This window comes from Dipodomys merriami, unplaced genomic scaffold (genome assembly GCF_024711535.1).
Source record: "Dipodomys merriami isolate MVZ:Mamm:240054 unplaced genomic scaffold, mDipMer1.0.p SCAF_993, whole genome shotgun sequence".
NCBI classification, from domain to species: domain Eukaryota; kingdom Metazoa; phylum Chordata; class Mammalia; order Rodentia; family Heteromyidae; genus Dipodomys; species Dipodomys merriami.
The window spans coordinates 226,220-234,183 of NW_027206616.1; positions in this window are offsets into that span (position 1 = coordinate 226,220).

Here is a 7,964-nt window from a genome sequence, read left to right on the forward strand (position 1 = left end):
GGCCCTTCTAATAGGCTTATAATAATACCTTTTGGTTTAAAGCATCATTCCCGTGCAGCATTTTTCAGACATATTTGTCATCCTTGCATATTTTTGTAATATACAGAGTGGAATTTTTTCACAAGTTTTTGCTTGGGTTGATTATTAATAGTATATTTATCAGGCTATTCAGACTTTTTTCTTGCCCCTTAGTAAGATTTTATCTTTTTCATTACTGAGTTTTTTACCCCATAATTGTCCTCTGTTTGGAGTGAGTTACATGGAAATCAGCTGCACCAATACCTCAATCTGTAGTAACACCAAATAAACTTTAAATTTTGATATGGTTTGCACCAATAAACTTTAAAAAGTCTTGGTGTAGATCAATTGAAAAGTTTAAGTTGAATTCTTTTAAATCAAAGCTAGTTTTATTTTTTAAAAAATAGCATTTAAACTAGAGATTTGAGAATCTTGGTGTCATGGCTTCACAGTTTGAAGCTAGTCTGGTTAGAGATGTCTGTCAGACTGTTACCTCCATTAGACAAAATAAAAGCTGGAAGTGGAGCTATGGCTTAAGTGGTAGAAGGCTAACCTTGACAAAAACTCGGAGACAGTGGCCAAGCCTTGAGTTAAACCCAGGACTAGCACCAAAAAAAGGTATTTAATAGGATGGGATTTGTGCATTTAAAACTATGACATTAAGTATTTCAAAGAAAAGATAAATGAATGAAAGTAGAGTCTATGTAATGGACTTAACAAAAATTGCTTAAAATGTCCATACAATAGGAAGCAATGCATAGATTCAATTCAATCTTTTAAATTTCCAGTGGCACTATTCATAGAAATAGTAAAAAAAAAACAATAGAATATACAAATGGCACCACAAAAGACCTTCCATAACCAAAACAATCTTGATAAAAATGAGCTGGATTATAACTCTAGCTACTTAAGAGGCTGAGATCTGAGGATGACAGTTCAAAGCCATCCTAGATAGGTAGTCCCTTTATATGATTTCTTTTAGTGAAATGAGCTCCTTTCCTATAACTTAGCATACTTCTTTCCCTCTCCACAGCTTAACATGCTCCCTTCCTAGGCAACACTAGGCCCATTTAGTAAATAATCAGCCTCCAACCCCCTTTATCTTGGGATGGCACTTCTCTGGGGCAGCTACCACCATATAAGGCAACAAGAGCCCCTAACAGTGACCTTCAGTTCCAGGCAATTGCAGGACCCCTTATCTATCTATTATTTGGACAGCAGCCATAAATCCTAGTCTGCCATGATGAAGCCCCTGGCCCACACATCCACACCACGGTCTCCTCCTACCCCCTTCTAGCTCCTCCTAAGCCTCCTAGGTAATATAGGTCACCTCAGAAAATAGCCAGTGCTTCTTCTCACTTCTCCCTTGTGGGAAGAGGTCTTGCGGTTCCTTTCCCGGCAGGCAATAAACCTTTCTTTGTTCTCTGTACCTGCATGTCTGCATGATTTTCTGACACAGAGTAATTTATTCTTACAATTTCTTATAGAACCATTTTGAAAAATGTGTTTCTGCCTAGTACTTTGGAATGTCACAAGTATTATACTGGGATGGCATAGTTAAAATCCAGTTTATGCTAGGTACCAGTGGCTCATGCCTGTAATCCTAATTACCCAGGAGGCTGAGATCTGAGGTTTTGGGTTCAAAGCCAGCCCAGGCAGAAAAGTCAATGAGACTCTTATCTCTAATAAAATACTCAAAAGGCCAGAAGTGGCACTGTAGTGCAAGTGGTAGAGTTCTAGTCTTGATCACACAAAGGCTTAGGGACAGTGCCCACACCTTGAGTTCATGCCCCAGGACTGGAAAAAAAATCCAGTTTACTATCCTCTCACAAATCCAAGGAAGTCATTCAATTTTTGGAAAGTTCTAACAATGCAAAGCACTTTATTTTACACTTCAATAACAATCCAGAGTTTTCCATAGCTAGCTATGTTTAGGATGGCACAAAACAGCTAATTCTTGCTGTATCATTATGGTAGGTTCAACCATGGTCTCTCAAGAAATAGTTACATTCTAATTCCTAGTGCCTGTGGGTGTTGATGGTAAAGAAAGATTTGATTAAGAATCTTGAAACTGGATTATTCAAATGGATCCGTCATGGCTATAATCATGACTGTCCTTAAACTAAACACAGAGAAATATAGGTTACATTATTTCCTTCATTTGTGGTAGCTACAATGTGCCTATAATTTTCTAAAAACCAGAGGTTACGCAGTGGGTGAGCAAGGGGTTACAAATGAATTAACTGAAGTGTGATAGACTCTATAATAGAGAGTGCAAATAAAATAATTCTTTTTAAAAAACTCTTTAAAGTTCTTTAAAAAGTCAAAGTCCAACAAAATAAAGACCAGGAAATGGGTACTAGTAAGAGAGGCAGGTAAGGCCAAGTGGAGGGAATGAAGAGAGAAGGGGTAGAATACAGGCAAGTATTAATTGTATATACCACAGAATTGAGAAATATAAGAGGAGTGTGTCAAAAGTGGTGATGATGTTAAAGTGACAACACAGATTAAGATGCATTGTACACAAACTGCTGGGCTAAATGGCAAATTTAATGAATAACCCAAAATTAAGATAAATGAGGGAAAGGGAGTGTTGGGAAAGATGGATGATTAAGAAGTTTTACAAAGGTGTTTCCATTCGCCATAGCATAGGTAGATTTCATTAGAGAGGGGGTAATGTGATGAAAGCAGAGTTGGGATGATTATGCTTTGGTGATGGAAGAAGACACCACAGAGAAAGAAATACTAATGGTCACTAGAAGCTGGAAAAAATAAGCTAACAATGTTCCTTCAGCCTCCAGATAGAACCTATTTTAAGTTTTCTAGTTATTTTGGAGATGGAATCTCATAGATTTTTCTGCCCAGACTGGCTTCAAACTGCCATCCTCTAAATCCTGCATAGGTAGGATTACAGATATGAGCTACTGATACCTGGTTTACTAGGGTTTTTTTTTTCACAACAAACTGCTACTTGGCCTATTATTTGGGGTCTCCTACACCTCCTCTCATTTTCCACCATTTTTGTTTTATATCACTGTACAAGGCTATATGGCTCAATTTCAGAGCTCTTCAACTAAAAGTTACTACTTTTCTAAGAAATTCGGTAAGTTTCATTATACTGCTTTCTGTTGAAGAGCTTTAAATAATCCTTGCCCAATACTATTTTTGTTATCCAGGACAATAGATTATTATAGGCAAATGAAAAATTCAGGACAGTACTCAAAAAATAGGGCATTTCATTTCGAAATAAATTATCTCTTACTTTGTCTCAGGGTATATTACAAGGATAAAAAGAAAACGCTAGGGAGGTAGTTAAACAGCACTTAGTCGTATTTTGGAGCAGCAATACTGTATTGATTCTATTTTACTTATTCTTTGAGTATGGTCAGTTTCCTACTCTACAGCTTACCTAAGTATGGTAATTTCTTGTGTCCATTTTTTAGTACACTGTAGCTTACCAAGTTCCTCAGTAACTGAGTATACTGGCTATTTCATTTTAGGACCCTTAAATACAGTTTATTTTTATTCTGGGATTTGCCTTCTGGACTTTGCATTATATTCACAAACTGCTTTGTTGAAAGGTCAACTCCTTTGTACAAGTAAAAGATTAAAATAAAATCACAAGTTTCAGTGACTTTATAAGTTGTTAAACACCTGTCTGGCTGAAAAGTGGCACATTTGGAGAGAGCATGGAATATTCTAATTCCTGAGTGATGTCCTTTTATAATCCTTAATCTAGGAGTAAACTTTTTCTGAGGACTTTGAACCATCCTAGAAAATGATCTAACAAAGAAGAGATGATGATTGACATCTGAAGGGGGGCAGTCTTGTAAGGTTCATCCCTGAAGTGGACAGACCTGGTGATTTACCAATATGTACCAGAGAACTGAATTACATATTTTTGAGAAAAACGCACAGATCTCCAAGAGAGTTGAGTGTGAGAATAAAGTTATCTTTCCCCTATATTTGGGCACAAAATATAATGGGGAATAGTATTTCAGAAGCTAAGAGAAGATAAAAATGTGATGCCCAATAACCAGTAAATAGTTAACTCAACCTGAACTTTTGTGTTGATTCCTAGCCCAATTTGCTTTCTTTTTAGTTGTCTTTTTTCTAAGTTTTAGTAGCAGTTTCTATCTATAGTGAAGTTTGTTGACCGTATATAAGGTAAAGTTCCCCAAGTTCCTCTTCAGGGACCTGACATGGAAACTGTCAAGAAGAAGAGACCATTTGTTCCAACGTAAGTGCTCCCCTTCCAAGGAAGATTCCCCAAATATGAAGACTGTTATTGGAATGGGGATGGGGTCGCATGGTTACTCTTTGGAGGTCATGTGAATCAAAATGTCTACTATTCTGGTTTTTCAGTTAAATTAATTTTTGCAGCAAGAAATGAGCTTGATAAATGGTTGATTATTAAGGGTAATGTTGGTTCTCAGATCCAAGGTTGGAGAGTGGATATCATTGTTAAAGACATAGACAATCTGATTCTCAGTACAGCCCTTTAGGGGAGGTGTGGATGTTTGATTCACCATTCTTCTTGATGACATCTGAAAACAGCTACCAAATGTGAAACCAGGTCAGTTTTATAACTAATAGCATTGGATAAGTTACAGGTTACAAATGACAATTTCTGAAAGGGCTATTTATTGTCTGGGTGGCATGGACTATGATGATGAATCACTCTATGATGTCAAAATTATCATGGATGATCTCTAACCAAGAAATGTAAATATTTGTTGAAACTAGGGTTGTTGATGACACTGGTGAAGTTACATTTCTCAGGGTTCACATCCATGAAGAACACTGAAGTATCAGAAAAGGTACACAGATGATGAGCTTGTTGGCTTCCCACTTTAAGCCCAGTCTCCTCCTAGTGAAGAAGTCCACTCCTTTGATACTGGTGGAAGATGAGGACGGGCTTTACACTGATAACAAGTTTCTCAGTCTCAGCTCTGATTGTGCATCCCATGGACTCACACTGGAACACGTAGACTATATAGTTGTTCAGAAAGGTCACATTAATGACTATGTTATCCACTTTGTCAGAGTTATGGCATCTCTGGTGACCAGGAAGCAAATAATAACAAAATTCATTTGCTTTGACCTTTACTGTTATGACTTGAGGACTTGGTGGAACTTTATGCAGAGGAGTAGAAAACCTATGAATTTTGAAATTCCATTAGATATTAGTTTCTTGCACACAATGTGTCTTACTTTTTACAGAAATCCCGTTAGCTTGTATTTTTTCATTTGAAAAAATAGATCAAATTTCCTCACTCTCTAGGATTGTGACCCTGAAGAAATAACTAAATCTCATTTCTAAAGTAACTCAAAACTGTTCTGAGTTCATACAAATTTCTTCTTACCAACAACTTTTCGAATATGATACTTCTGCTTTGTTGATCTTGTTAAGCACCTTTGGTTACAAAGAACTTGATGGAGACTACCTAGAAGGGTCAGCACCACTCTTGAGAGGCCAAAGCAATCTGGCAATGAAGGAGCAAGCATCACAGCTAACTAGTGAGGGAATCATTTCCCCCCATAAGTTTATTTTGGTACATCCTACAAAATGAGGGAGGGAATTGTAGTTTTAGACTACTTTATCATAACAATGATAATCTCCCCTTTATTAAAGTAAGGAAAGACTCAGGCTTGAATTTTTACTGGGAAACCTCATCTAGCTAGTTCTATTTTTTAAAAAATGCTCTGTTATTTATATGAAATTCTAAGCCCCTGAATTACAAATAAGCATCCAAAGTAAAGACCTAGTCATGCTGTATCCTCTATAAACCTCCCCAAGTTCTAAGGCTCTTTCTCTCCTTATCTTTCTTTTGTCTCTAAAAATTTCTTCAGTGTCTATAAGCTGTTCTGCTGAAATTCAGGTGACACCTGTTTCTATTGTACTCAGGCCACCATTTCTGCAGATGTCTTCATTGGGTTGTCAACCATCCAACCTGTGTAAAGGTCTAAACTCAACTGAAATATACATGTTCATAACCAAGACAACTTTATTAATGAAAAACGTAAGTTTAAATTATTAGTAATAAGTTTTGTACCTTCTATCTTAATTTTAACCTAGTTAAATTCAGATGATTTGTCATCTAATATCCGTAGGTGCAATGCTAGAGCTAAATGAGAATATAGTCAGTTGATTGAATTAAGCTTTATTAAATGCCAATCATTTACTAGTCACTATGTTTAACATTGAAAATGTAAGGCAAATATCTATAATTTATGGAAACTTTTAATTCATGATACTAGTTTTACAACATCATTCTACATTTTATAAATAAGGTTTAGAGAGTTAGGTAATTTATCCAATAGCATAAAACAAGGGTCAGTCCCTGAGTTGATATGTGCTCAAGGCTAATCCTTATGTTCTTCATGCTACCTTATTTTACCTCTCAGAACCTAAAAATCTAAAACCTTACAATTTCAGCAAATATATTCACTTAGTATTTTCAGTATTATAAATTGCTATCTTTTATAACATTGCACATGGCCATGTTTCAAAACTGAATGAAACGTAAATAGTTTGGAGTAGTCACACTTCTTTGAATCCTAGATTTTTTCAATTGCAAAAGAAGTTGGTTTCAAAGATGTTCAGATGGTTTGGAAGGTGCTCAAGGCAGGTAAATACAGATGTGCAAAAACGATGAGAAGAGAAAAACTAGGAAATGGTAGACTCTTGATGATTAGAGGAGGGTATACATTGCTTAGCAGAGGGAGAAGAGAAGAAAGGTTGACTAGACCTTTATATGAAGTTGACTCACTAAAGATCTTAAATAGGGGAACTATGTGAAGAACTGTGTACTAAGATCCACCTGACAGGAGTGTACAAGTTGAATCAAGAGGTAGAGGAATGAAAAAATGAGGAAACTGTGTCTGATGACATGTAAATAGCTTCATGGTGGTGAAGGCATGGACTTAGTGGCAGTCATGGAGCCAAAAAGAGAGGACACTTCCAACCACTCACTAACTGTCTGATATTATATATCTGCAGAGCCACCAGGCACTGGTCTCCCCTCTAGAAAAAAAAGACTACAACAGAGAGGTGGGGAGAAGGTTAGCAGAAGACATGGCCATTGTAAGAACACCAAAGAAATAATCTAATGTATCAGGGAAAGTGAGATACCAGATCAGATGATAGGAAGCAATAGTACATCAAGGAAATACCAGCAGGGCTAGAAGAAACCCATCAGAATCATATACGCCCCTATATGCCCATATAGGTATATCTTAGCAAAACAGTGATTATTCTGTTTTAATAAAGATCTTGATGAAACTAAGACTATAGAAAAAATATTTAACACCTTTGAAATACTACTTCTACAAGGCAAGATGAGGTGATGTAGATCAGGGAAAATGAGACAAAGGAAACAGCAGCATGGGATTCAGAGACATTGTATTAATAATGCTTCTGTGATTTTAATAGAATTATCTTTAAAGCCTACATCATAAGCTGCGGAATTATTTAAAAGAAAAAAAGAATAAGAGTAGATCTCTTTCTCTGACTTAGCCTGCTTGTCCAAAATAAATGTGATCTGAAAACTGAACAAGGATATTTTATAGGGACTCATCGTGGAAAAAAAAAAAACACTTGGGAAAAATAACTTGTCTCGATAAAATGTGTTTAAGTTTTATTTATCTCATGGATGGACACTTGTCTTGGAGTATGTGGAGTATGTGGAGTATCCTGTCTTTGAAAGGCTTATCAGACATCAATGACCAAAATTTAACAAATAGGTCAGTTTAGAAGTCTCTGAGCCTAATTGATGAAAGTGTACCTTATATGTTTATCTTTGTTCTCACACTTGGTATATTTAATCACTCTTATTAAATGTGAGTCAACCCCTCAACCTCCCTTTGAGCACAGGTATGATGAATGCCTTAACATTATGAAGTATTTATGGTCAGATATGTCCATATCCATGTCTGGGTTGTGC